The sequence below is a fragment of the Felis catus genome, chromosome E2 (assembly GCF_018350175.1).
Source record: "Felis catus isolate Fca126 chromosome E2, F.catus_Fca126_mat1.0, whole genome shotgun sequence".
NCBI classification, from domain to species: Eukaryota; Metazoa; Chordata; class Mammalia; order Carnivora; family Felidae; genus Felis; species Felis catus.
Window position 1 is genome coordinate 54,111,807 of NC_058382.1, and position 26,867 is coordinate 54,138,673.

General features: G+C 43.9%; 1 long non-coding RNA gene across 5 annotated transcripts in view; it reads right to left on the reverse strand.

Moving 5' to 3' along the window:
- Positions 1-26,867, reverse strand: part of LOC102900985 — an 807,705-nt gene that overhangs the window by 760,941 nt on the left and 19,897 nt on the right. For all 5 annotated transcript variants that reach the window (XR_006590330.1, XR_006590331.1, XR_006590332.1 and 2 more), the window contains exon 7: positions 17,579-18,007. This is a non-coding gene — a long non-coding RNA (uncharacterized LOC102900985). The remainder of the gene's footprint in view (positions 1-17,578; positions 18,008-26,867) is intronic.

Consider the following 26,867-nt stretch of genomic DNA (forward strand, 5'->3'; position numbering starts at 1 on the left):
GCCTCTCAGCTCCAGTTCTGTGCCTGGGCATCCTCAGCCCAATCTCCTGCCCCAAGAAAGCAGATCAAGTTATGTCCTGTATGGTGGGTTAAATTTCGTCCCCCAAGAAGGGAAGTTCATGTCCTAATCCCCAGTACCTGTGAATGGAAACGTATTTGGAAATAAGGTCTTTGCAGAGGTCATTGGGGACCTTGAGAGGAGATCAACCCGGATTCCAGGTGGGCTGCAACCCAATGACTGCTGGCCCCATTGAGAAAGAGCAAGGAGATGATGCACGGACCCAGGGGAGATGGCCGTGTGAAGACAGAGGCACCTGGGGAACACACAGAGTCACCAGGAAGGATCCTCTCTAGAGCCTTCAGAGAGAGCAGAGACCTGCCGACATCTTGATTTTGGACTCTGGCCTCCAGAACTGTGAGACAATAAATCTCTGTTGTCGTAAGCCATGAAATGCGTGATGATTTTTTTTTGTACCAGCCCCGGGAAATGAATATTCCCAACTTAGACTCCTTCCATGGCTTCCCTTCCCATTTGGAACAGATTCCAACCTCCTTGCCTGACCCCTGACAGCAGCCTCAGCTTCAATGTATGCCTCACTACCACCCACCCGCTTGCCACCACTCATGACTCTGGCCTTCTTTCTCTCTGTGGAACACAGCCAGCTCCTGCCTCGGGGCATTTGCACATGACGTCCCCCAGCCCAGAGCACAAATGGCATCAACAACCCTCTTCCCTGAACTCCGCCTTCAGGCTTCAGCTCGTATGCCCCTCCAGCAAGGAGGAGCACCTTACCTTGGGGGTTATCCTGAGATAGAGACAGATAGATTGATCGATCGATCGATTGATAGATAATCTCCTCCTGGTACTGTTTCTCTGGAAGAACCCACTCCAGAGACACTGTCAAGACTTAATGAGACAATTCCCATGGACTGGAGGTTCGCAGGGAGGCAAAGGGGCCCCGCTTCCTCTCTCTTTTCTATTTCTGCTTCTTCAGGGATGGTGTATGGGACGAAGGATGCATCGACATATTCTCCATCCATAACTGAAAGCCCTCTGGGAACAAATACATGTCTGAGGGGTGTGAAAAGGGCCCCCGTTTGTTTCCAGATGTGAGTGTTTCTCTGCTCCAGCGAGAGCTACTAAGGAGAGCTGACGGAAACAGGGGCGACAGGGCTGACACAGGTGAGAGCAGGCGCGGGGGGCTGGCGGTAATGGGAACTACCTCCTGGAGAGTAGAGGTTGGGCAGGACCTCTTCCAGACCGGGAGTATCCCACTCAGAGCAGTGGGGCGCCAGGCAGCCATCTTGGAACACCCCCTCCTGCAGGTTCCGGCGGCTTTAAGCAGGAGGCACCAAGCACCAGGCTCCACCGCGGCTGCTTGGGTCGTGATGCTAAACAAGACAAGGTGCCTGTCCTGGAAAAGCTAAGTGGATTCGGGAAGAATATAGGAACAGTGACCATTACAGGCCAATATAGACATGTTCTCTCACGGGGGGTCCCCAGAGCATGTGGAGGATTCAGAGGAGGCGGCCTGCTAACCCTGTCAGCGCTCCCCTACCTCCATGCTCCCTCCCCCACCATCCTCCAAACTCCCCTTCCCAGCCCCAAAGCAGACTGATCTGGATCCCACGTAAGGAAGGCTCTTGGGGGTTTAATCATACAGACAGGTGAGGTCCTTGAAGGGTTTTAACCTGAGGGAAGGAGGACCTGACTGGACTTGCACTATGAAATTATTATAATGGCCTTCACAGCCCTTGGTAATATTGCCTAACCTCTGGCCTTTACATACAACCTGCCCCCCCCCTCCTTTTAAGCCATTTGGACCTTCTCTCCATCCCTTGAAAGAGCCATGCTTCCTTTTGCCACAGGACCTTTGCATGTGCCAGTTCCTTTCCCTCATCCAAATCATTTTTCCCTTGTTTTTTTTCCCAGATAAATACCAGGAGCCTGGTTTATGGGCCATTAAAGCCACAGAACTTCATATGTGAAAATATTTAATTTACATTCTTACACTAAATGCTGTCTATGTAGTGCTATATTGAGTTAAAATTTCATCAAAATCTTCAACATTTGGGAGAAGGACATAATGTTTTAAAACCAGGGCTGGCAAACTTTTTTTGTAAAAAGGGTCAAAGAGTACATATTTTCAACTTTGAGGTGATATCGTTTCTGCATTTACTATTCAATTCTGCCTTTGTAGTGTGAAACGGTCATGGGCAATACAGACATAGCTGGGTGTGGCTATGTTCCCATAAAACTTTATAAAAAGCAGGCAGTTTTAGCAAGGGGGGCAGAGTTTGCTGATTCCTGTCTTAAAAGAAACACCTTTAAGTAGCTAAAGATAGTCAACTTTAGTTTTGGTTTCTAATTCAAGCTAGCTATCAAATCAGTAAATTGGCCAACAGCTCTAAGACGAGGGTACAAATGTACGCCCACAGCTATGGTCTGAATTGAGAGCTCTAAGAAGAAAGTTTTGAAGGCAAAAACTTGCAAGAAGAAGGTTTTTCTTCTATTAAAAGTTAATATTTTAAATGATTTTCCCTTAAATAAATAGGCAATCTTTTGAACCAGCTAATCCTTAACAAATTAGAATCCTTACACCAAACTGAACTGAGTGAGCATCTGTGTCCCCGCAGCCATGTCCCCTCACCCTGAACCTCTTTAAAGACCCATTGATTACTGCCAAGCCTCCATTGGTGGGATTAATTAATTTATGAACTTGTCATTACAATTCATTGATTAAAACGTCCCTTCTTAAAGATTTAATTATGCCCAAAGATAAAAGATCTGCTAATTATTGTCCTTTATCTAATTGAAGTTTTGTATTACAAATAAAGTTCAAAGGTTTAAGACAGTTGCCCTTTCAAACAGTTGGGCAAAGATGAGAATTTAATTAGAGGCAAGACACCATTTTCTCTGATCTATTCTAATGGGAGCGAGACATCAGTCTGGCCAAGAAGATGTCTGGTCAGGGTGGGAAGACCTGGAAAATCTGTCAACCTTCTTGGTCACTTAATGGTATTTAGCGAACAGCTCCAGTCACATGGGTTGTGGAAACACGTTGGGTTGCTGGCACAAGCAGAGGCCCCCGTTGGGTCAAGAGCGGGAATTCTGCCAACCAAAACTATACTGTGTGTTTCATTTTGCTTAAAAATACTGATGCATGGAAAAGCCTCCAAAGATTTTTTTTTCCTCCTAAAATATTCTCAACAGGAAATCAAAGTTGTTCGGTAAGCAAATCACAGAGAGGCAAGGAAGCCTGCTGATAGGTGCAAGCACCCCAAAGTCAAACGGGTCTGGGTTCAAATCCAGGTGGAGGATACCAGAGGGCCCTCCCTCTTCTCTTGGTGCTGCCCACACAAGAGTCACTGGGATTGGTGGGGGTAGAGTCAATCTACTGAAAGGAAGCAAGTTCCGGGAACTCGTGTTCTCGTCTCTCCCTTCCCCCTCCCTCTCTTTCTCCCTCTCTTTCTCTCTCTTTTCTTTCCTCCCTGATCTCAGATCGATGCAGGATAGCAAACTGCTCTTCATTCCCAAGTTTTCCCTTGAGTGGGCTCTCCCAAAATCTTAACTCCTGAGGAGAAGGTGTCTACAGGCCCTCTTGGCCATAAATCTACAACAAGAGCCTTCAGTCAACTTTTTTTTTCAGTTTCTTGATTAATTTTTGAGAGAGAGAGAGAACACACACAAGTGTGGGAGGGGCAGAGGGAGAGAGAACCCCAAGCAGGCTCCACGCTGTCGGCACAGAGCCCGACGCGGGCCTCGAACCCACGAACCGTGAGATCATGACGTGAGCCTGACGGGTAACCGACTGAGCCACCCAGGCGCCCCTCGGTCGGCTTTAAAGAACTAAAGGTAGTAAGTGTTTTATCTTCACCCATTTGACTCTTGTGTCTATCAATTCATTCTGAATTTGTGAGGGCAAGAAAATATTGCCGTTTATTGACCTGCTAAAAATTCCAAAACCTAACAGCTGTTTTACTTTGCATATTTTGCTTAATCCCCCTGCATTCTAGGTTCTTCAACTGTCGAAGTGGGGACAGTAGAGGGTTGTTGGAAGAATTACAATGTATTTGAGCCACCTGATACAGAGTCAGGCACCTAGTAAGTGCTCCACACACAACGACTATTAATAACATGTTCCATAAACTAGGGGAACGAAAAAGGACGGGGCACAATGAGGTCCCTGATCTCAAGAAGTTCGGTGTTATCTCCATACACAGAATGTTTTCATGATGATAATCCCACCAAAATCCACCCTTAAGAAGGACATGGGAAGCAAATGATACTGAATATCCAAACCGTTCACACGTCATCTGCACAGTCGTATCCCTCAACTCCGCCTCTTGAGGTTGGAGTGGAGGCTCTGGGAAGGGAACACCTCTGTGCAGTCAGCAGAGGACTCACTGGGAGTCAAGTCACAAAGGTAGGTTTTTGTCCAGGGAAGTGTGGAGGGGGCGGGGAGAAGACAAAGAGAAAAGCTATCGCCAGTCAAAATGGGTGAAAACATTAGTCTATTTAGGAGAGAGGAGCTGGGTGGGGTGAAGGGTCATGAGTAGCTGGCCGATGAAGTTGCTCCCAAAAGAGAAGAAAGACTGACACAGGAGACCTGCCACATGCAGCTGCTTTGCTTTGCCACAGGCCCGCCAAGAGGCAGGGACTAAACACATTCTGTTACAATGATGTCAGGCATTATCATCACTGAAGCTGACTTTTGGTGAGCTCTTACTCTGCACTCCCCACTCTTCGTCTCATTTGATAATTTTTTTTCAATGATTTTTTTTAAATTTTTTTTAGTCAGTTTTTGAGAGACAGAGAGAGACAGAGCATGAATGGGGGAGGGGCAGAGAGAAAGGGAGACTCGGAATCCGAAGCAGGCTCCAGGTTCCCAGCTGTCAGCTCAGAACCCGACGCGGGGCTCAAACTCACGAATGGTGAGATCATGACCTGAGCCGAAGTCAGACGTTTAACCGACCGAGCCACCCGGGTGCCCCTATGATTATTTATTTTTGAGAGAGACAGAGTGCGAGCAAGGGAGAGGCAGAGAGAGAGGAAACACAGAATCGGCGGCAGACTCCAGGCTCTGAGCTGTCGGCACAGAGCCCGAGACGGGGCTCGAACTCACAGGCAGTGAGATCATGACCTGAGCCGAAGTCTGATGCTTAACCGAATGAGCCACCCAGGCGCCCCGCATTAGATATTTCTAACAACTCTCTGAGGCATGTTCTCTTTTACTATACATGTTTTACATATGAGGAAAACAGAGGATCAAAAAGGTTAAGACTTTTGCCAAAGTTCACAGAGCCGGCAGGTGGAGAGGCCAGGACTCCACATTCAATCTATCTGACTCCTGGCCCCCATGTTCTAAAGCAGATTCTGGACCATTTCATGGAAAAACGTTTTATGATGGAGATTTAATAAGCTCATCGGTGGCTTTCTGGCATAGCGAATTCCTAGCCACAGTCAGATAGAGGCTGGACCACCCAAGGGGAGAAGTGGTTACAAATGGCACCAAGTAAAACAAGGTTGAGAATTTCCAAAACCTCAGCCCAGTTCTCATCCTGCCCTGAGAGTCCGTGAGTCTAGGCGCATTCCTCCTTTCTTCTCCCCAGAAAACCATAGGAGTTCACTGTCACAGGCACAGTGCAGGCAATACAGTCCCCCCCAAAAGAAAATACTAAGAAGAGCATCACGTCAATCATCAGGCAATCAGACTGAATGCACTCACCCAGTGGAGTACTACTCAGCCGTCACTGAAAATGTTGTAGACGCATGAAGAGTTATTTTCAGCACTAGAGAGAAAATGTATGCTCCAAAATAGAATATCATATATGTATGTATTTATTTATATACATATATGTTTATATTTATATATTCACACATACATATAGGAGGAGACATGAAGAAGAGGAGGAAGGGAGGAGGAAAGAGGAAGAATCTATCAAGTTTATCATAGTGACTTATCTCTAGATAAGTATAGAGCACTGGGGGTTGCCTATCTATATTTCTCTTTATTTTTATTACCTAAAGTTTCTGGTTTTCTATAAATGCCATGAATTTGTTTACTAGGAAGAACGCGGGAGGAACCTTAGGTTTAAAGCTAGACGATTCCTTATTCCAAAGACACAAAACAAGCCAGATTCGGAGTCTGTCTTACTTAGTTTGATCACTTAGCCACCACACCTCCCACTATGCGACTTAATTCTTCACACTTTGAAAACCAGGCTGTGGTAGTGACCGGTGTCCAGAACCCCCTCTGGCAGCCAGTCTGACAATGGGGCCCCCTTCTGCACCTTGCCTTGCACTTGCTCACGTGGTGCCCACCTCCCTGAGGACAGTTACCCAGACATACTCCTCTGGGCCCTTCTAACCCAGGAGCCCTGAGGGGGAGCACTGCTCCAATCCCCACTCTCCAAACATGGCAGGAATCAGGGCTCAAACCCCCTTCCTCAAATCTAATCCTCTGCATGTGGGGTCCCTCCCCTCAGACCTTCCAGAATCCTGCTGTCTGTAAGCCCCTCCCTGAGCAGCCTGACAGTATCTTCAGCCTTTCTGCTCCATGAGCCCAAACCTTCCACAGTTAGCATCCTCGCTGCCCCCAGCCCCTGCCCCCTGCCCCCCGTTTCTGGCCAGCCTTGCGTTTTGTTTGTGTCTGTCTGCTTTGGTTTTGTTTCCTAACTCCAAGCATAACCCTACCCCACCTGACAGATGTGGAAAGGCTTCTACTGTTCACCTACAATGGGATGCTTGACAAGAGAAATAGAACTAAGTCAGGGATGGAGAAACTCCAGGCAAGAGCACGGGTTAGGGTGGCATTATGGGGCAAGCTGGAGAGAAAGCCTCCTCCTCAGGCAACACAGGGCCTACCAGGCAGGCTGACTCTGTATGAACTTGTTCCAGCCGCCTGGGCTGGTGGTCAGAATGGAGACACGGTTCCTACTATCCCCAGATTGTACAGTTACTTCCTGGGCCACTCTGCAGTAACACTGAAGCCCTGAAGCAACAAGAATGTGCTCACCAGAGCACCTGTGACCCAATGTGGAAAGGCCACAGAAGCATCAGAGGAAGCCTGTCCGCTGGCGTCTGTTGACAAAGCTCTCCTTCCCTCATTCCAACGTGGCGCCGCCTCGGCCACGTGTCCACGTTGGCCGGGCAGGAGTCCTCTACAGCAGGAACAGGACCCCGCCCTCACCCCGTGGTCAAAAGCCAAAGACAACCTGGGAGAACAGTGGCTGTACGGCCCTTTGCCCTGCCCCTGCCGTTCATCCTTCTGGAAACTTCTTGACTCCAAACAAAGATCAATGCCCACACAATCTTTCCCATCTGTAGCCCACAACTTCTGGAAGTACGAAAGATGTGCCTGGCTGTTTCATGTCACAAAACTGTCACATGCGTTGGGTCTATTTTTTTTAACCTACAAGAAAACAACTTGATATTTGTTATGAGTTTAAGAAACAGCCCTAGTAATGACATCAAGCTATTGAGCGGCATTCACCGTCAATTTACACTATGTAACGGAATGTGAAGCTCGATTTCCTTGTGTCACATGTATAACGATTAAATTATCAGCAGATGGAAAGTCGTTCTGGGCTATAACAAGGTCCTCTGAGGTGCTAATTAACTTGGCACCTTTCTAAAAAAAAAAAAAGAACTCTGTCACACTTTGACAGGAAATGTTGCCACTTGGGGGTACTTATTGGTCCTCAGCACACTTAGGACTTCTCTGGGAGATTTTCTTTCTTCCTGTTTCTTAATTGTTGGCTCCTGAAAGGTATAGTAATATCATAAACATACTGAATCTCCCATTTGGGTCCAAAATCCACACTGCAGCAAACCCCTTCAATTGCAAAATAGAAGAAATCACCTTCTGCCAATGATACAGTATTTACTGACAATTGGTGCAGCCCAGCAAATGAGTCTGCAGGTCTCCAGAAACTTCTGGTCCCTGGTAACCTCGCTGGGTAGGAATTCAGGACCACTATGTGTTCACTCCATAGACTTCACTTCTCTCCTTTTCACAGTTTTACAAATTCCTAGATTCTTTAAAGCTGCAGAGGGCATGGAGGCCAAGATCACAAAGTGCTCAGGCTTTCCAAGTCAACGTTTTCTCAATCTGCGATGGCTCAGGACTGAATCTCAACTACTGTACCATTTGTCTCCCCCCACCTCTGCCATTCAAAATAATTGGCGTAATAAATACCCTTATTTAAAATTGTTTAAATGTGGGGGCGCCTGGGTGGCTCAGTTGGTTAAGCATCTGACTTCGGCCAGGTCATGACCTCACGGTTCATGAGTTCGAGCCCTGCATTGGGCTCTGTGCTGACAGCTCAGGGCCTAGAGCCTGCTTCAGATTCTGTGTCTCCCTCTCTCTCTGCACCTCCCCCACTCATATGCTCTCTCTCTCTCTCTCTCTCTCTCTCTCCCCCCCCCAAAAAAATTAATAAACATTAAAACATTTTTTTAAATTTTTTAAATGTGATCATTGTATTGTAGTTATATTTTTATAAGGTGCCTTTATCATTTTTGAAATATACATACTGAAATGTTTGTAGATAAAATGACAAGATGGCTTGGACTTATCCCAGAAGAATCCAACGGTGAGGAGACAGTAGAAGACACAGATCAAACAACATGGCCCATAAACTGGCAAGTGTCGAAGCTGGGTGCGGGATACATGGGACTTCATTATACTATTATTTCTTTTTCTGTATGTTTGAACTTTTCCATAATGGAAGTTAAAATAAATTCATCAAAAAGGTGAGAGAAAGAGAGATCGGAAGAGAGAGAGCGGATCAAGAATTTGACTTTGACGCTTTGGATAAAGATTGACGGAATAAATGTAGGGTGATTTCTCTTACGGTCAAGATTGTTTCCAAGGTGTATCTCAGAATTATATTATATATCTTATATTATATTATATTATATTATATTATATTATATTATATTATATTAATATATATCTTAATATTAATTAATTAATTAATTAAGATAATTAATTAATTAATATATATATTAAGATATATATCTTATAAATATATCTTATATTAGGCATATAAGACTCAATTTGGGGTAGTCGTAACTCATTTGACCGAAATAATCCAAGATTTTATTTCAGATGATGGTTGACCAAAGATACTCTGAAATAGTCAGATGGCACCTGCTGCTTGTAGACATCACATGTTTAGACAAACTGGCAAGAGGACAGGTGGGAAAGGTCTGTGTGCTAAACTGATGTGAGCAGCCACTGCAGGTTGGTATGGGGACAAAAGCGTCACCTATGTGGGAGAAGGAAACAACACAAGCAACAGTTGGATTAAGGGGAATAACTTCACTTTGGATCATCTGGCATTTCAGCTTGCAAAGACAAGACAGGGAAAGGTCACAACTTTCCGGTGAGGCCAGTGTATGTTAACATTCTAGTTTTGTAGGTGGAGAAATGGAGGTTCAGAAAAGTGAACTCTTTCCCAAAAGCCACAACGTAAGAAATAGAGCAGCCATTCACGTTCAAGTTCAGTGTGTTCTTGACCCCACTCTTTCCACATCACGACCCCCAGAGCCACCAGTGCTAAGGATGAAAAGAAGAAATGAACAGTCTTTCGAGGCATTTCCAAATACAGGGACAGAAACCACTGTTCATGAAATCAGCTTAAAATATGCCCAACTCTTACACACCATGAAGAGAACTTGGGGTAGGTGTAGTGAATTTCTGTGTTTAAAACTGTTCCTACATTCAAATATGCTTGAATGGGTTCAGCAGAAAAAGACAAAAACAAAACAAAACATTTGGCCTCCTTCTGAACTAAGGTTTGAAAGAGGAGAAAAAGAGTCTGTCCGGTAAATGATGGAGGTAAAATTCAGCATTTAGTGAAATAAGCTTTTCCAATGTTAATTGCTGACTCACCCTAAAGGAAAAGACTAGAAGACCATGGCACACACCTCATTGTCTCTTGGGCCAAGACTGCTTCCTATTGTAAAATGAGAAGCCGGAGATATTCTGCCTTCTAAGGGAAACAGGTATCTGGGAAGAAAAGATGTTTCTAGAAGTCATTCATTGAGCAACAACAGAAGAGTAACACATCTTCCTCTAGAAAGCCAAGGAGTCCAGTATTCCCGAATAAATTCTATGGAAAATAGGTCGATCAAGACAATATATGAAGTTATATACTATATCCTCCTTTGAGGAATAATAGAACATATTAAAATCTCTGAGAAGTCCTGCAATACAGAGACTTATTGAATTTAGAGTATTTCATCTAATACATGAAATGCCCAAATGTATTTTGTCACAGAGCCATTTTTCATAACACTTATTAATATCTCATGAAACTACAATTCCTGGAGATATCTTTCATACAAGGCAGGGGCACATTGGTGGGACTCTTGGAGAGTTATACACAGAATCTACTTAGTGTCTACAAAGTACACGCACACACACACACACACAATTCATGAATGGTACTAAAGCCCCTTTGCCCCAGATGCTATATCCAAGTAGACCTATAACCCAAAGTCAAGTTGTAATTCAAGTTAATGTCATAAAGAGACAATAAGTAGTTTGTAGACCACGTGGTAAACTTAGACATGTATTCAGAAGAGGATGGGCTTGATTCTCTTTTAATACTCAGAAACAACTACTTGGAGGAAATAGAATTTGAAATTGGGCATTAAAGGAGACGTCAACCTAGACAGTAGGGAAGAGGAAGAGACAAAGACTCGTTTCAAGCAAGGAGAATGATACGCTCATATTGAGTATGACTTTACTATCACTGAGCAAGCCATATAGAGGATTCATTTTAATTATCAAATTATTAAATTCGGCATCTTTGGTAAAACGGAAGAACTCAGGTGAAAACAATTCTGTAACTCATAAGCAATTATGGAGAAACCTCTCATTTTTCAGCCATTCTAAATAAACAAGAGCATACAGTAAATGCAATTGATTTCCCCCAACTTCTGTGAGTATGCTAATAGACTGAATTGAACTTCTGATTAAAGGTATTTTCTTCTGTCACTTCTTCTGTGTCTATCACACTTATAACTTCATCCCAGAAGGCTACTGAGTGAATCTTATGAGCTAGAGTTTTCCCAACTCATTATCGCTTTGTGGATTTTACTCAGAAGGCCACGGTCTTGTGGGTACTGTTTCCAAATTAATTTTGGCCACTCCATCACAGTATTTTTCCAAAAGAACAGCCTGGGCTAATGACAATGCCCATTGTATGGTTACTTTACAGAGATATTTTCCTTAGAAATTGTTTCCACAAGGCTTTGTTTATATGTTTCTTCTGCCTGGAAAATCTTACCCACCTCACCTGCCATCCCCATTTTGCCTGATGAATTCCTATTCATCCATTATGACTCAGCTCAGGCATTATATATTCTAGAAAGCCTTTGTAAATGCAGGCAACAGAAATCTCTCTTGAACTAGCTTAGGGTAGAAAAAAGGTGGGGGGAGGAAGCAATTCATTTTGTCAGATAACAAGATATGTACAGGCCTATCGCCTAGCTTCCGGTATGACTGGATCTAGGAGCTTGGATGATATTAGATTTTGTCAATCGCTCCTTCTCTTGGGGCTGTTTTCCCCAGTTCTCTGGTTTCCTTCTTAAGCATATGTCCCCACTGTTTCAGAGTGTCATCACTGTAACAGGACAATATCACTCTAAAATCTAAGGGTGTATTTTCTGATTTGGATATCAATCTTTGCAGCCAAATTTTAATTACCTTAGATTGACTCAGGCAGCGGCGGGGGGGGGGGGGGCTGTCTTAATATATCTTCCATTCACAGGCAGACTTTCTCCAAATGAAAGGAAAGATGACAGCGGCCACCCCAAATATATACCCCATCAGATCGGGGTATACAACCCTGACAAAATCAGTCTCCACCAATGGCTGTGTCATAAAATTCTGAGGGGGGATGTTTATTTGTCTGGGTCGCAGGCCAGGGGTTGCTGAGTCAGTCCCACTTGGAACATGTAGGATTTACTCCTCACTGGAAGGAGGTCTGTTATCTGCAGAGGAGGAAGAGGTACTAGAGAGACAAAAACAACAGCTGTCCTGACGCCTGTCCCGAGCCACCTAGGCCGGGTGGACAGCCTCTCTCCCCAGCCCTCACAGAGTCCGGGGCAAACCTCCACTCGTACAATAACGCAACACATCACTGTCGCCTGTGTGCATCCAGCACTAAATAGTTGCGTAGCATGTGTTCACGGAACGAATGCACCAATGAATAAACACCACCTCTGAAGTGCCAAGTAGAGGCATCAGTAACTTCAGTGAAGGAGGGGGACTGCCGTGCTATAAGCAGGAAATGAGTCTATGAGTCTGAAAAAGAGATGGAGACAGGGTGCTGTTGCTGGATGAGTTGAGCGTAAGAACAAAGAAGTCTCCTCTGGTGCAAACATTCTCTTCACGGTTGCCTACGTGCAAATGATTCTGCTACGTGAGAGCCACCTGGTTTACCTTATCCAAACCATGTTGTAGATATGCTCTCCTACTTGCCCCCAAAATTAAAAATAGAACTTTCCTAGGAACTAGTAATTGCACTACTGGGTATTAACCCAAAGAATACAAAAACACTAAATCCAAGGGACACATATACCCCTATGTTTATAGCAGCATTATGTACAGTAGTCAAACTATGGAAACTGCCCAAGTGTCCATTGATAGATGAATGGATAAAGAAGATGTGATGTATATACAATGGGATATTATTCAGCCATATAAGAGAATGAAATCTTGCCATCTGCAATGAGGTGGATGGAGCTAAAGAGTATAATGCTAAGCGAAATAAGTCAGTCAGAGAAAGACAAATACCACATGATCCCACCCATGTGTGGAATTTAGGAAACAAAACAAACAAGCAAAGGGAAAAACTCAGAGACAAACCAAGAAACAGACTCTTAACTATAGAGAACATACTGATGGTTACCAGAGGAAAGGGGAGATGGGTTAAATATGTGATGGGGATTAAGGAGTACTATGATCATGATGAAAAATAGAAAATAAAATAACATAATTTAAGAAACACTTTCCTACTGCCCCTGAAACTGCACTAATACATATCTGACCATGTATGTAGATTCCGAGTTTAGAAAATACGGTCCCCGTAGCACTAGGCCCCTCACCTCTGCCAACGGGCAGGGTGCCCTTACCTCACTCTCCACACAACCGTTGGATGACCTCTTACCACTTCCCTTTCTGAACATACAAATTATCAAGGGTAAGTGACACCTTAAATATCCTTCAGTGTACCTGGCCCACTTTACAGGTAAGGAAACAGAAGGTCCTTGATTTCATGAGCTCCAGTTTTGTTCATGTGGTTAATGTTAAATGTATATGGCATAATAATATTTACCTAGAAGGTAGATGTCATAAGGGCAGGACTTTTTGCCTATTTTTTTCACTGACGTGTCCCTAGAACCTGTACTTGCCACACAGTAGGTCCTCAAAAAACTACCTGTTGAGCAAATACTTATTGAGCACTGCTTTAAGTACTTTATGTTCTCACAACTGCCTTTAATATAAATGCCAGTATCCTAATCTTATAGATTAAAAAACTGAGGCAGAGAGAATTAAAATAATTTACCTGAGATCACATAGCTACTAAGCGTTGGTGGCAAGATTCAAACCCAAGCAGTCTGGATCCAGAGCTTATACTTATAACTAGATAGGAACCACAGACCACAGATGTGCAAGTTATCAATTGCCATGCAACCAAGCACGCTTACAAAACAACCATTTTACTCGGCTCACAGTTTTGTTGGCCAGGAATTCAGAAAGGGCTCAGCCAGGCAGTTTGCCTCTGATTCACGTGGCCTTAGGTGGGGCGTTCGAGGCTGGAGGGATCTGCTTCCGAGACAGCTTCGTCTTTCCCACCTCTGGTGTCTTGGCAGGATTGACTGGAAAGCTGGGCACTGCTGGAGCCCTGTCTCTCCACATGGTTTCAAGCTGGTCCACATGAAGGTTAGGGTCATAGAGATCCCAGAACAAGATTTTGAGAAACAGGAAATGGAAACGGTCTTGACCTGGGTCTGGGAACTGACACAGGGTCACTTCCACCATATTCTACTGGTCTAAACAGACACAGAACCCGTGCTCTCAGTGGGACCCTACCTCTTACTGGGGAGTATGGTTAAGAATCCGTGGCCATTTCTAACCACCGAAGTGGAAGTCCAACCTAGACTGGAGATGGTGCCCACTAACTTCACACAAGTTTACTGATACCTCATCTCAGAATCACTGTGCCAGAAGAATGCATTTCACCAGTGAAGCATCGATGGGATCCACGTGTTAGAAGACTGTTTTGTGACAAGACTTCACCATTACAGAATCTAAAGAAGCATTTTCTGATCTTAACACAAATCTCTGAAACCAAACTTTAATTACTTTGATTGGGGGGGGGGGGGGGTCTCTTCAGTCATTTTAATGTGCATTTTATGTTTCCAGATGCTCTATCCTACTTTTAGGAGGAAACGTTTCTCATTATCATAAAATTTACATGCTCATACATTTCATGAAAGACTTATTCTTTCTAGGTGATAATAAACAATTCAGTAATTTGGAGGAAAAACGTCACAGAAATAATGGTGAGAGGGTACTACTACAGAAATCTCCAGACGAGAGAAAGCGTGATTAGGTAGAAAGAACAAAATTCAGTTCTGCTCCTAATTCAACCATCTTAAGATGTCTGCTCAGCCTCTTGGAACCCAAGCATAATGCTTTGTAAGATAAAAGACTTTTGTGGACAGAATCTTCCAGTGTGGCACAAAACTTATCTTGCTTCTAGTCCTAATTCTGCCAAATGGACCGTAAACCTAGACAAAAGGCATTCACCTCTTTGGATGTGACGATGATGATGATACCGGTAAAGAGAACTTCTGATCACCATTGTGTGTGACCCCATATTTCCCAAACTCTCCTGCAGTTAAGAGACGGCCATGTAATTATTTCTGACCAGCAGACCATAAACACAGGCAACAGGCACAGACCAAGGCAGATGAGAACCCAGGCCTACCTAAATTCAAAGCCCAAATTTTTAACTTCTTCCCAATATGGCTTCCTTCATTTCTTTATCTCCGTAAGTAGGAGTTTACTTTAATTGCTCTATAAGGCCCTTTCAAGGTCTAAAATATTTTGATATTATAGCTTTTGTGAATAAGTGTGGAATTCTGAAATTGGTGTTCAATGCATCAGAGGTTTACATTGACAACAGGCGTAAGAGTAATTGGATTTGTATTGATTAAAAAGAAATCACACGTAATTGTTTTCCCAACACATCTATGTTCATCGAGCTTGGGATTTTTCTTTGCTGTTTGTTTGATTGTTTAATTGATGATTATTAAGCACTCTTAGGTTCTATAGATTCCAAGTCATCAACGAGCTTGAATTGAAGGAATCAGATGCGAATGATTCAGATTTGTTTCATCCTGGTTCAAAAGTCACTGTTCTTTGTAGACACTTCCTAAAGATTCAAACCTCAAATTCATGTGAATGATGTGAGAATATCCCAACCCTTCGTTACTATTAAAATGCACAGATTTGTTTCCTGGTAGTGTTGTTTGTTAATCAACTTGTTTGAATTTTAGATTGTTTAGGAAGTCTGTGAGTACTGTCTTGAAAAACTTTGAGTTTTAACTACACTATCTCAAAAGGAGAGAACTCCAGTGAGGCTGGGAACTCATAAACATCAGGCCATAAATGAGATCAGGGAGGAAGAAAGTAGGATTAATTACAGTTCTACACCTGGGAGTAGTCAACTCCCCTCCCTCATGTTCAGAACATCCCAAAGGCAAGTGTTTACCTGCAATAAAAATAACCACACACACACACACACACACACACACACACACACACACCACACCAGTGATAACAAGGACTCTTCCTCTAAAAATATTACATAAACAGAAAAACCAGGGCAGCCAGGGTGAGTGTGGACATAGACAGCACTCCACATGCTGGCATTAGAAGTTCCAAACCAGAATGTCCAGATTCTTGCCTACCGCCTTAAAAGAAAAACCCAACAACCAACCATCCCAGCGATCCTAGAGTCCCCCTGAGGCTTCTTGCAGCCTCATTCTTACAGATGAATGAATGAGAACCACCATGCCTACAGCCTGCCAGAAAAAGATCAAGATAAATTTTTAAAATGTGGTAACAGACAAAATAGAGATAGTATCCCCTATTCCCCCACCAAAAAAAACCCCTGAACCCCAACTTCAAAGACAAAGGCAAAGTATTTATTTATATCCATAAAACAAGAATGGGATGTTACATAAAAGGAATATCCCAAGAACATAAAAACAGTAGAGGAAATCCCTCAAAACTCAGAACAAAGTAATAAGTAGAGAAAATCTAGAAGGGAAGCATCTACTCATATCTATGCTGACAAGTAAAAAGGCAAGTGTCTAGAAAGAACACATACCTGACAGTAAACTATTTGCCTCTGGGGAGAGGGACTGGATGAATTACCTATGGATAATTCATCTTTCATGTTATACATTCCTGTACTATTTTGATAAGCATTTATTAATTTGAAATAAAAATATAATCCTTGCTCTAACTCATTCTCCTCAAACAACTACCAAGAGACCGCTGCCACACAGACCTCTCAACAAAACACGGAATATGATGACCCTCTGCGAATATACTCCTATTTCTGTCCGTCAGGTGGTCTTTCTGAGGACTCCATTATGCTGAATTAACGCATCAGGGCGGAGCTTCTCGAAATGGGTTTTGCCCACATACCCAGAATTCCTCAAGATGAGGCTCTGGAGGCTGCATCTTCATAAGCCTCTCTGGTAATTCCGTGCACACCAAACTTGTGTGAACCACTGCATCGGAGCCCAGTTCGGTCTGAGACGACTGCCAGGACTGTGCCGGTGGGGCACCGCCCTCCCACCTCTGGAAGACGGCGGCCTCCATGCTTCACACCTGCCAAAGCTCCAGACAGCATTTCTGGCGCACAGATCAGATTAATGGTTGCTTGACAGTGTCACCAAATCTAGACTTGCGGACCTTGAACTCTAAAGGTACTGGGGGAATGAGGGATGCTCAAACATGCACCATTGCGGATTTTCCAGACGAAGAAAGAGTACAGTGAAAGCATAAATACGATGTTCTGGGACAGTTTCAACTCGAGGTAAACCAAGGTCTTACCCTGTGGCTGGACAGCTAATTCACCAACTTCCCTTCTCAAGATCAGCATCATCGCCCGACATTCCAGTAGAAACAAAACAGGCTCCCAAAGCCAACCTAGCCTGGAGTCCAAGCTCTTTAGATGCTGAGCTTTTGTTTGCTCCTGAATAAATTCAATAAAGTGCAGTAACCATTATAATAAATGTAGATGTCACTAATTACAACACTAGATTTTAAGTGCAACACTAGTGTCTCAAGTGGCCTGTAAAACTGAGTAAAATCACAGCCAATTCAAATTTAATTAAAACTATCAGTTTAATTTAGTTTGCTTTTACAATAAAAACTACACTAACCCATTAACTGCATTCTGAATCTCCCATTACGCCAAACAACCAGCAGCTTGAGGGCCTCCACTTTGGTGAATGGTGCGATGCATTCATTTACCTTGTTATCCAGCGAAGTTTCGGTTGTTCTAGATCCAGTAAACGACCAATTTTTGTCTTTGAAAATGAGGCTCTTAGATTCGTTCAGGTAATTCACCGTGTGGGTAGAATAGGCTTTTGTCCAGCTTCTTGTGCTTTTGAAAATTCATCCTCAAGGCACCTTCTGAGGACTTGATCATGGTATCCGATCTCCAGGTGAACTTCCAGTGGCCAAGAAGGGGTCCTTGGAAACCGAATGAAAGAGCTCGGAGAATCTGGGCAATCATGACCTGCCCCTAGTCCTGGTTCCACGCACTGAGTAGCCTCAGACAAACTTTCTCCCTTTCCAGAACCTCCGTTTCCTCTTGTTGGAGGAGATCAGAGCAGATTGGTGCTTCCAAAGATTCGACTCTCACGATCTCTGTCACATCCAGGCATTACCTGTTAGCACCTGCAATTCACATATACTGAGTACAATAGGTTTCCGAGGTACCATCTGTTTCAGCCTCATCCTGAACAGTAATATTTATGAACTCATGTGGTTTCGTGTACTGGTTGTACACTTTTCTTCCAACAGAATTAAAGTAAACATAAAACAACTAAAATTATTTAAAATATTCAGCTAACATTGGGACACCTGGGTGGCTCAATCGGTTGGGCGTCCGACTTTGGCTCAGGTCATGATCTCATGGTCTGTGAGTTCGAGCCCCGCGTCAGGCTCTGTGCTGACAGCTCAGAGCCTGGAGCCTGCTTCAGATTCTATGTCTCCCTCTATCTCTCTGCCCCTCCCCTGTTCATACTCTGTCTCTCTCTGTCTCAAAAATAAACAAGAACATGAAAAAAAAATTTTTTTACTGTTTAGCTAACATCATCCTACATACCCCAATGGATTATGTATCACATTTGGAGAATATTAGTCTCCCTGACCTCTAAGATTCCCTTCCTGCTCCAGGGATTTGCAAGTCTATGAAAAAGAATTTTATCACTTGACTCAGGTGAGCAAATGAACACGCACACAAACGTACTGCCTACAGGGCTTGTCTGCTTCAGAGCAGAGAGGGTAGTTTCTGTTGAGAGAGAAGCGCTGATCAGAAACAAAATTCAGAAGATCATACATTTTAGTTTAGAAGGAAAGAAAGACTTCTAGTAGTTGAGCAAATTCACAACAAACCGTACAGTTCAGCTGAGGGTTGAGGAAAGAAAGGTGAACCCTGGAGGAAGGAAGAACTAAGGTATGAAGGAAAAGTAGTTCTGTGAGAGGCTTTGCAATCTTTTCATGGCATAGAAGACAGCAACCTGGGGCTCAGAGGAACATCTGTTTGGGCCTGAATGGAGAGTCCCGCAGGTACACTCCACTCTGGGTCCTCCTGGCTCAAGGATGCCTCTTCCGGTGATGAAAGCGTAATGAGAAAACCCACGTGCAAATGAGGCAAGGGATCACGGGAGAAGAATCCACATGTTACCTGGCTGGGTCTCCCTCATGGCGAGATCTGGGAAGGGATATGCCACCAAGGACGAGGTCATTAAGAGAAGAATTTGAGATTTATGTGGAAGGGTTGACTGCAGTTTGAGTTTCGTAAGGAATTCAGAGAACGGGGCTGTGACTTCTCCTGTTGTGATAATTCGGCCAGGGTTGGGATAATCAGGTACCACAGATCCATTTTGAGCCCCCGCAGCGCTGCGTGCATAGAAAGGGAAGTGCTCCCTGTCATGGTGGCCTGAAGAGGAGAAGAGCAAAGCAGAGCATCACCCAGGATGTGGCTGAGCTGGGACACGGAGTCAACGGTAACCTATTGAGAGAGTGAATATACAGCAACCGGTGGCCAGACTGTATGTGACAAGAGAGCTCTGACCCACAAGCTCCGCAGCAGCCAGACCAGGAAGCCAAACCACACACTGCAACTATCAATCCAAAACATTCAGGGCTTGGTCAACAACACCCAGCTTCCCTAATTTTTTCTCCTTCCCCAACTCAGGACCAACTTCAGAAAGCCACATATGTTCTGGAAACCAATCACATAGGCTGCCCGACTTCCAGCCACCCCCAGCTGCCCCATAAGAACAGCCTCCAAGATGGGCATACTTGAAACGTCCCTTGTTTTCGCTAGACAACATCCCTTCTCCCCTGCCTGCCTGGGAGCCTCTGCCCAACACTCGTTTGGGCTTCTGTTTGTTCTCATTTGGATGGTCACTGTTTTATTTCTACTGTTATCTGAAACTGCCTAAAATTCTGAGCAGGGCCCACATCCATCTCAAAGTCCACTGGCTTAAGTAGGAGATAGATCACTTGCCTTTGGTGATCTATCTGCACATAATTTTTAGGTTGTCCTTTCACTCATGACATACAACATAACACATACACTTGTGTATGTCACACACACTACTGGAAGACTTGGCTTGAATCATTTATGTATTCAACTGAATTATTCATGTCCTCATTTCAAGCTTGTTAAAGGCTCCCACCCAAATTTACCCTGGTGTGTGTTAAGCCTATACTGGCGCAATTGTTTCGATTTATGCGTCACTCAGGGCAGAAACCATGGAGGCAAGCCCTTACCAAAAACATCTGAGGATACTGCAGTTACCCGAAACTGAATGACTGTGTTTATGCTGGACTCAACATATAAACGATTTTCTGAGACCAAGGGTCAGCAAACTATGACTGTGTGTTTGGCCCACTGCCTGTTTTGTAAATAAAGTTTTATTGGCACACAGCCACACCTTTTCATTTACCTATTATCTATGGCCGTTTTTACCCTATAATGGCAGAGGTGAGTAGCTGCAACAAAGATGATAAGGCCCACACCCAGATCCACCCTTTTCTGCCCTAATCTGTGCCTAGGAGACCAAGCAGACTGCAACTCCCAGATCCCCTTTCCTGCCAGCATCCACTTGGGTTTGATCAATGGGAAGTACCTACAGGAAATCAGAGGGTGGAAGGAGAGAGGGGCCAGAGTATTTCTTCCCTGCTTTGCCAAATCTACAATGGTACCTGTCTTCCTACTATCACAGCTCCTTCCAGATGGCTTCCCCACCTATACTGCCAGTTTTCACCGGGTTCCCATAATGTTACATACATCCTAGGGGTTGAGAGAGCTTCTTACTACGGCTAGTCAGTAATGACCTCACTCACCATCCCTTGTCCATTTTTGTAACACTGCCCATATTTCAGTTGTTTTGTCTCTCCATTTGAATCATCTGGGAGCAACCCTGCCCATATCTAGGTTAACAACATCCCACCAACTGAACCCTCTGAAACTCTATTTGAACCAAGTTTCTCGCTGGGACCCTGACCAATACAGCCCTTGTCTGTACTGCAGTAACTCACTTAGTTAATCAACTAGCCTAACCCACTCACTCATGACATAAGGTCAAAACACATTCACCCAACATATGCGTGAACACACAGCATTATATCAGAGAACAGGCATTTAAAAGCTGACATTTATATTCAAAAAAATATTTTTTAATCAGCCTTGCTCACTCCAATTCTGGTAGTGTACTTTCAGGAGAAGCAGCTCTTTCCATGAACAATCAGAGTTTATGTAAGGCCATCCATCCATATGAGCAGATGAACATCATTATAAGCCCGCTCTCAAGATTGCAATGTTCCCAAACATTATGCTACGCAGTCAACAGTTACAATGAGTCAGGAGCTCACTGCTCACCAGTAAGTGGCACTGGCCTTTTTGTTCTCTTCTGAGTCAATCTCTTTATTGTTTCACTCCTTTGGTAGAGATTGTTTTAATATGTCCCATTTCTGAGCAAATTCTCTCAGCTCATCTTCAAAATTCTGAAATTCCACTTGGGTTCCCACTGGGCTATGTTTGTTTATAAGGTCACGAAAGGTTTCTTTAAGCTAAATCAAGCTGGGTAGCATTGCTGTGCCTGAAGTTTTCTGTAAGCAATATCTGTAGCAAGACGAAATGGGTTTTAAATCATTTGTAAGAGACTGAGTTCCTTGTCCAGGCCAACCCTAAGGACATTTCTTGCCTGTTTTGTTTTTTTTGTTTTGTTTTGTTTTTCTTGTTGTTTTTTTTTTATGTTGAATGACATAATGGATGTGAAAGTTCTTTGTGAACCATAAAGACCTTTGTAATGTAGGGGATTATGACGATGATCTCAGAGTTTGGGAACATCCTGTCTCCTCGGGTTTATTTTATTCCCCATTTTTCAGGGGTCATCAGATTTCTAAAGGAGACCAGAACTGTTTTCCAAGATTTCCTTTTACATTTGCAATAGAGTAGAACCTAATTAGTAATACAATTATTCACTTATTTATTTACAAAATATTTATTGGATACTTTCTATGTACTAAGCATTGGCCAGGATGCTGGGGATAAAAGAGCCAATGACATAGTTCTTGTCCTTCAGGAACTTAACTTTTATTGGGTTCTCACTCCATGCCAGGCACAGTGCTAAATACTTCACTCACATTATCTCAATTAGTATTTATAACTATGCTTAGTTAATTACACTATCCACATTTTGCACTTAACACATAATAGCAGAAACAATGATGTCAATGATGAACATTTATTGAGTGCTTACTGTGTCAGATGATGACCTAAATGCTTTACAAGCATCTCAGTTAATCCTCAAAATCCCCATAAGAGTATTACATTGTCCCTATTTCCCAACTAATGACTAACATTTATTGACCACTTAATATTGGCAAGTGTGACCCTAAGCACTTTATGTGAATTATATCATTTAATTCTTTCAAGAACATCATGAAGGAGATACTACTATTATCCAAATGCTTAAAGAACATGCCCATGTTCGTATGGCTGGAGCTGGTGGAGTTGACATTCTAACTCAGCTCTTTAGAAAGCCCGTGACCTTAACCATGACGCTGAACTGGCTCTCAAGAACACATTATTCCCAGAATAACTGACTCTCAGTTGACAAAAAGATGTCAAGGTACACATCACAGCCAACACTGAAGGAAGATGGTTGAGAAATCTGAAAGCAGATGTTGTTTTATTTCACCTTGTAGTCTTGTTGCATGATAGCTTCCAAATTTCAAAAAAAGACTTCGATGTATCTTGATTTACTTTGTATTTGCACTGTCAGTAAATATGGTCTCTAAAAAACGATGGGCAGAGAAACACAAAGGGCTTAAAACCTTGAATTCTCCTGAACTCACTGCTGGTACCAATGCTTTCTAGGAAAAGCCTTATTCTGTAATATTTCAGATTCACCTGAGATTTCCTCCTGAGTATTTCTAGAGAGGGGTTCAAGAAATGTGGAAATTTTGTCAAATATAATGATATTCTGAAAACTATTCCTCAAAACACACGTGTGTGCATTGCCCCCCCCCCAACACACACACACATACGCAAGAGTTTCTTTTGTAACATTCAGCAAAATCCCTTGCATTGAGCAAGAACTCAATACATGGCTGTAGAACAGAATGGAATGAAATAGGAAGTAATAGAGCAGAATAATATAGAATAAAATGTCACAAGTTCAAATGGAAAGAAACTGCATAGACTAGAATGTCTAGTAATTAAATACAACAGCATAGATAAGAATGGAAGAAAACTGATGCCCGACATCTGTTTTGATATATTATCATTTCTTTATACTTGCAGAATTCAAAAGGAGGGCTTGTCTGAATAGCTGGTCCCTGACAGCCACAGCAGCTCATGCTGGACTGTAGATCAAAACAGGGCCACTCAGCAGTGGAGGAGTCCCCCCTCCCCAGAAGACCCTCAGTTCAGAGCATCCAACACCAGGAATCTCCTTTTATTTCCAGGTAGGAGAGGAGCTAGGGAATCCTAAATTTGCATAGTTCCCTTTTAACTTCTGCCTTCCTTGAGGGGGAAAGCTCCTATGTCCAGGGTCCTTGCTGATGCTGGACATGAGATACATCCAGAACAAAATTTTGAGCTAAAATCACATATACAGAGTTTTGGCTTTGGGTAGTCTGTCTACAGTCCTCAGAAAGCCTATGCTGAAGGACCTGCATATTGGTAAGAGGTTATGCAAATGTGTCTAGCTCCTGGTTGCCTAATACCTTCAGAGAAGGCACAAGCACTTCCAAAGAGCATTGTTCTAAGAGCTGCCCTGGGTCAGCTTTGGACCAGGCCTGTTATCCAGAGAGGGGCTCTATCCTGCATCACCAGGGTATCCTTGGGGATCATGTCCTTAAACGGAAGGCTGTGAGCCTGGATATCAAGAAGGAAGACTGAGCCCAAGAAGCCTGATCTATTTAAAGGTGCTGGTGGGAATGGGAAAGTCTCTGGTGAATCAAGAGAGTCAAAGAGTCTCCATGACAAGACCACAGACATCTCACCAACTCCCCTCATAGAGACACATATGTATTGGTTCTGTTTCTCTGGAGAAGCCTGACTAATTCACCATGGCTTTGCCCTCTCCTCTATTAATGTATGATGTATTAATGCTTCCCCTATTGATTCCTGTGTGTGTGTGTGTGTGTGTGCGCGCGCGCACATTTTTAGAAAGTTTGTATAAACATGGGAAAAGTTCTGGAGAGATACATAGCAGATACAGTGGTTTCCTCCTCCTCCCTGCCCCAACCCCTCAGGGAGCAGGGGGAGTACGTACAGCTTGGTGGAGACGTTTGTTTTGCTTTGCTTTTTATAATAATCGCTGAAATACACTAAGTGCTTGCTAAGTGCTCAGAGACATGCTAGCGTGCTACCTATACAACATCGATTAATATGCATAATAACCCTGTAAATAATGCTCACTCTATTTTACAGGAGCTTGAACTAAGGCCTCGGGAAGGTAAATAATGACCCCAAATTCGTTAAGACTTGAATGCTACGAAGCCACCGTTCAATCCCAGGTCTGTCTGATCCAAAACTGTGCTCTGTCCATGATGTACTGTCTCCACGAAGGGATGATTGTAACATAAATAATATATATACACGTATACATACATATATAAACATGTATAAAATAAAAACCTACACATACATATGTGTACAAATAGAGAAAACATTTTTTCTTTTTTTTTTTTTAATGTTTATTTATTTTTGAGACAGAGAGAGACAGAGCATGAACAGGGGAGGGTCAGAGAGAGGGAGATACAGAATCTGAAATGGGCTCCAGGCTCTGAGCTGTCAGCACAGAGCCCGACGCGGGGCTCGAACCCACAGACCGTGAGATCATGACCTGAGCGAAGTCGGACACTTAACCGACTGAGCCACCCAGGCGCCCCGAAAACATTTTTTTCAATGTACGTATGTTACTCCTATTTGTTTTTAAGAATAGATTTCAGTATTTATCCCAAAACAATACAAATGAGTAAGATCTGGGAAAGGAAAAAAGAGGGATAAGTTCAGGGAAGAATAATCTTTTCACGGTCACTGCTTTATTTTGTATTTCCCCAAAAGCAGAGCCTGAGACAAGGACTCGGGTCCATGTCGTTCATTTGGGAGGTGATCCAGGGAAAGACAAAAAGCTGAGAGAAGGAAGTACATTGGGGTCACTGCTGCAGGCAACATGGTTTGATTGGGCCAGGGTGTCTGAGAAGCAAACAAAGTGCCTCTCAGAACTGCCCACCTGAAGGAAGGGAAGCTGGGCCATGTCCCGCTGGTTCCTTCTGATCCCCTTCATGGAGGTTTATCCCCAGGGGCATTAACTCCTGGCCGAGAGAGAAAGCTTTTGAGGTGGGAGTCTGCCACTTGAGGGTGTCTTATCTGAGGCTGAAATACAGGTAGGCAAGGGGCGGTGACAGAGGATTCCACAGGAATCAGTCACACGCACCATGTGAAGCTCACCTCCGGGGGGGATCTTTTCTGTTTTGTTGAGATCATCGTTGTTTCTTAAGCGGGCTTTGTTCCAAGGAAAACTACGGGATCCTTCCCACAGGCCATTCCTTTGCGCCAGCCCCAACCAGCACTCCACCGGCACACAGCTCTGAATGGACGTGGCTGGGACAGAGGGGGCGCCCGCCAGCAGACAGAGATGCAGGGGCAAGGCGGCCCACGAGGGAACCTGGCTTCTTCAGGGACAGGCCTTTCCGACGCTCACCACGAACCTCACGAGCCCACCGGCTCCCTTGCTCTGAAGCGATGCTCAGAGAAGGGACGGACCAGGAGGAAGAGTTTCGTGTCAAATTGCCCCTGAACTTTCAACTCCATCGCTGCTCACAGCTGCCATGCGTAAGAATCCTAGCGAGAGCTTCCAAGGTTTTTATACATGTGTGGGCAGGAGAGGAGGTGAGGAAGTGAACCAGAGATGAAGAACGCCAAATTACGAGAAGAATGCCAACTGTCAATAATCAAAATAATCCTTCTCTGCATAATCAACACCACGTCGGCACAGCTGCTGAGGAGGAAACAATAAACTGCAGGCAAAAATAAAAGTGTCTCTTTCTCTCCTGCTACCTTACAAGGAAAACACACACTGGAGCACGGCTCTGCGGAGTAGCTCCTAAAGCATGCAATCAACATTTCCTTGAAACTACAGCTGGCGTCTTGCATCCAGCAAACGGCTCTCTTTCCACATTATTATTTATTTAGACCTTGTAGAGATGCTTTAGCACTCAATCGCTAGGCCATTCGCTTGACAACTGATGGTGCTGCCCGATGGCGCTCCTCACGTTGGAATGCCGACGTTACGCGTTTACACGGATGTCCATGTTGGATGCGATCTGGATTACGTGACACTTGGCCGGGGCTACCGGGCGATTAGGCAGGAGCCGCAACGTTGCCACACATTTCACAGCACGGCATCGACTGTTTTGTGGAAAGGGACGATCTCGGGTTTCTTGAATTGAACATTGGGGGATCCAAAGTCATCAGAGTGGAAAGTATTGGCTCTGGAGTCTGACAGCTCGGGTTGGAATTACACTCTGCCACTTACTACCTTGTGACCTTGAGAACCTCACTTGACCTCTCAAGGCCTCAAAGCACTCACCAAAGAAAGGGAACAGGAATAGTCCCTCGCAGGTCTGTAGTGGGAATTAAGTAAAATAATGTGTATGATATGCTCTACATGTAGTAAGCGCCTGGTCAGCATTAGCTGTTATAACTGCTCTGCAGTTGAGCAAGGTTTCATCCTTCTATCCTCAATTTCCTTCCATAAAATAGTAATGGCCTACACTAGTTTTGTCCTGGAGGGATTTATAATTCCTAGGATTTTTTAATGTTTATTTATTTATTGTAAGAAAGAAAGAGAGACTGGGGCACCTGGGTGGCTCAGTCGGCTCAGCATCCGACTGTGGCTCAGGTCATGATCTCGCTGTTTGTGGGTTCAAGCCCCACATCAGGCTCTGTGCTGACAGCTCCGGAGCCTGGAGCCTGCTTCAGATTCTGTGTCTTCCTCTCTCTCTG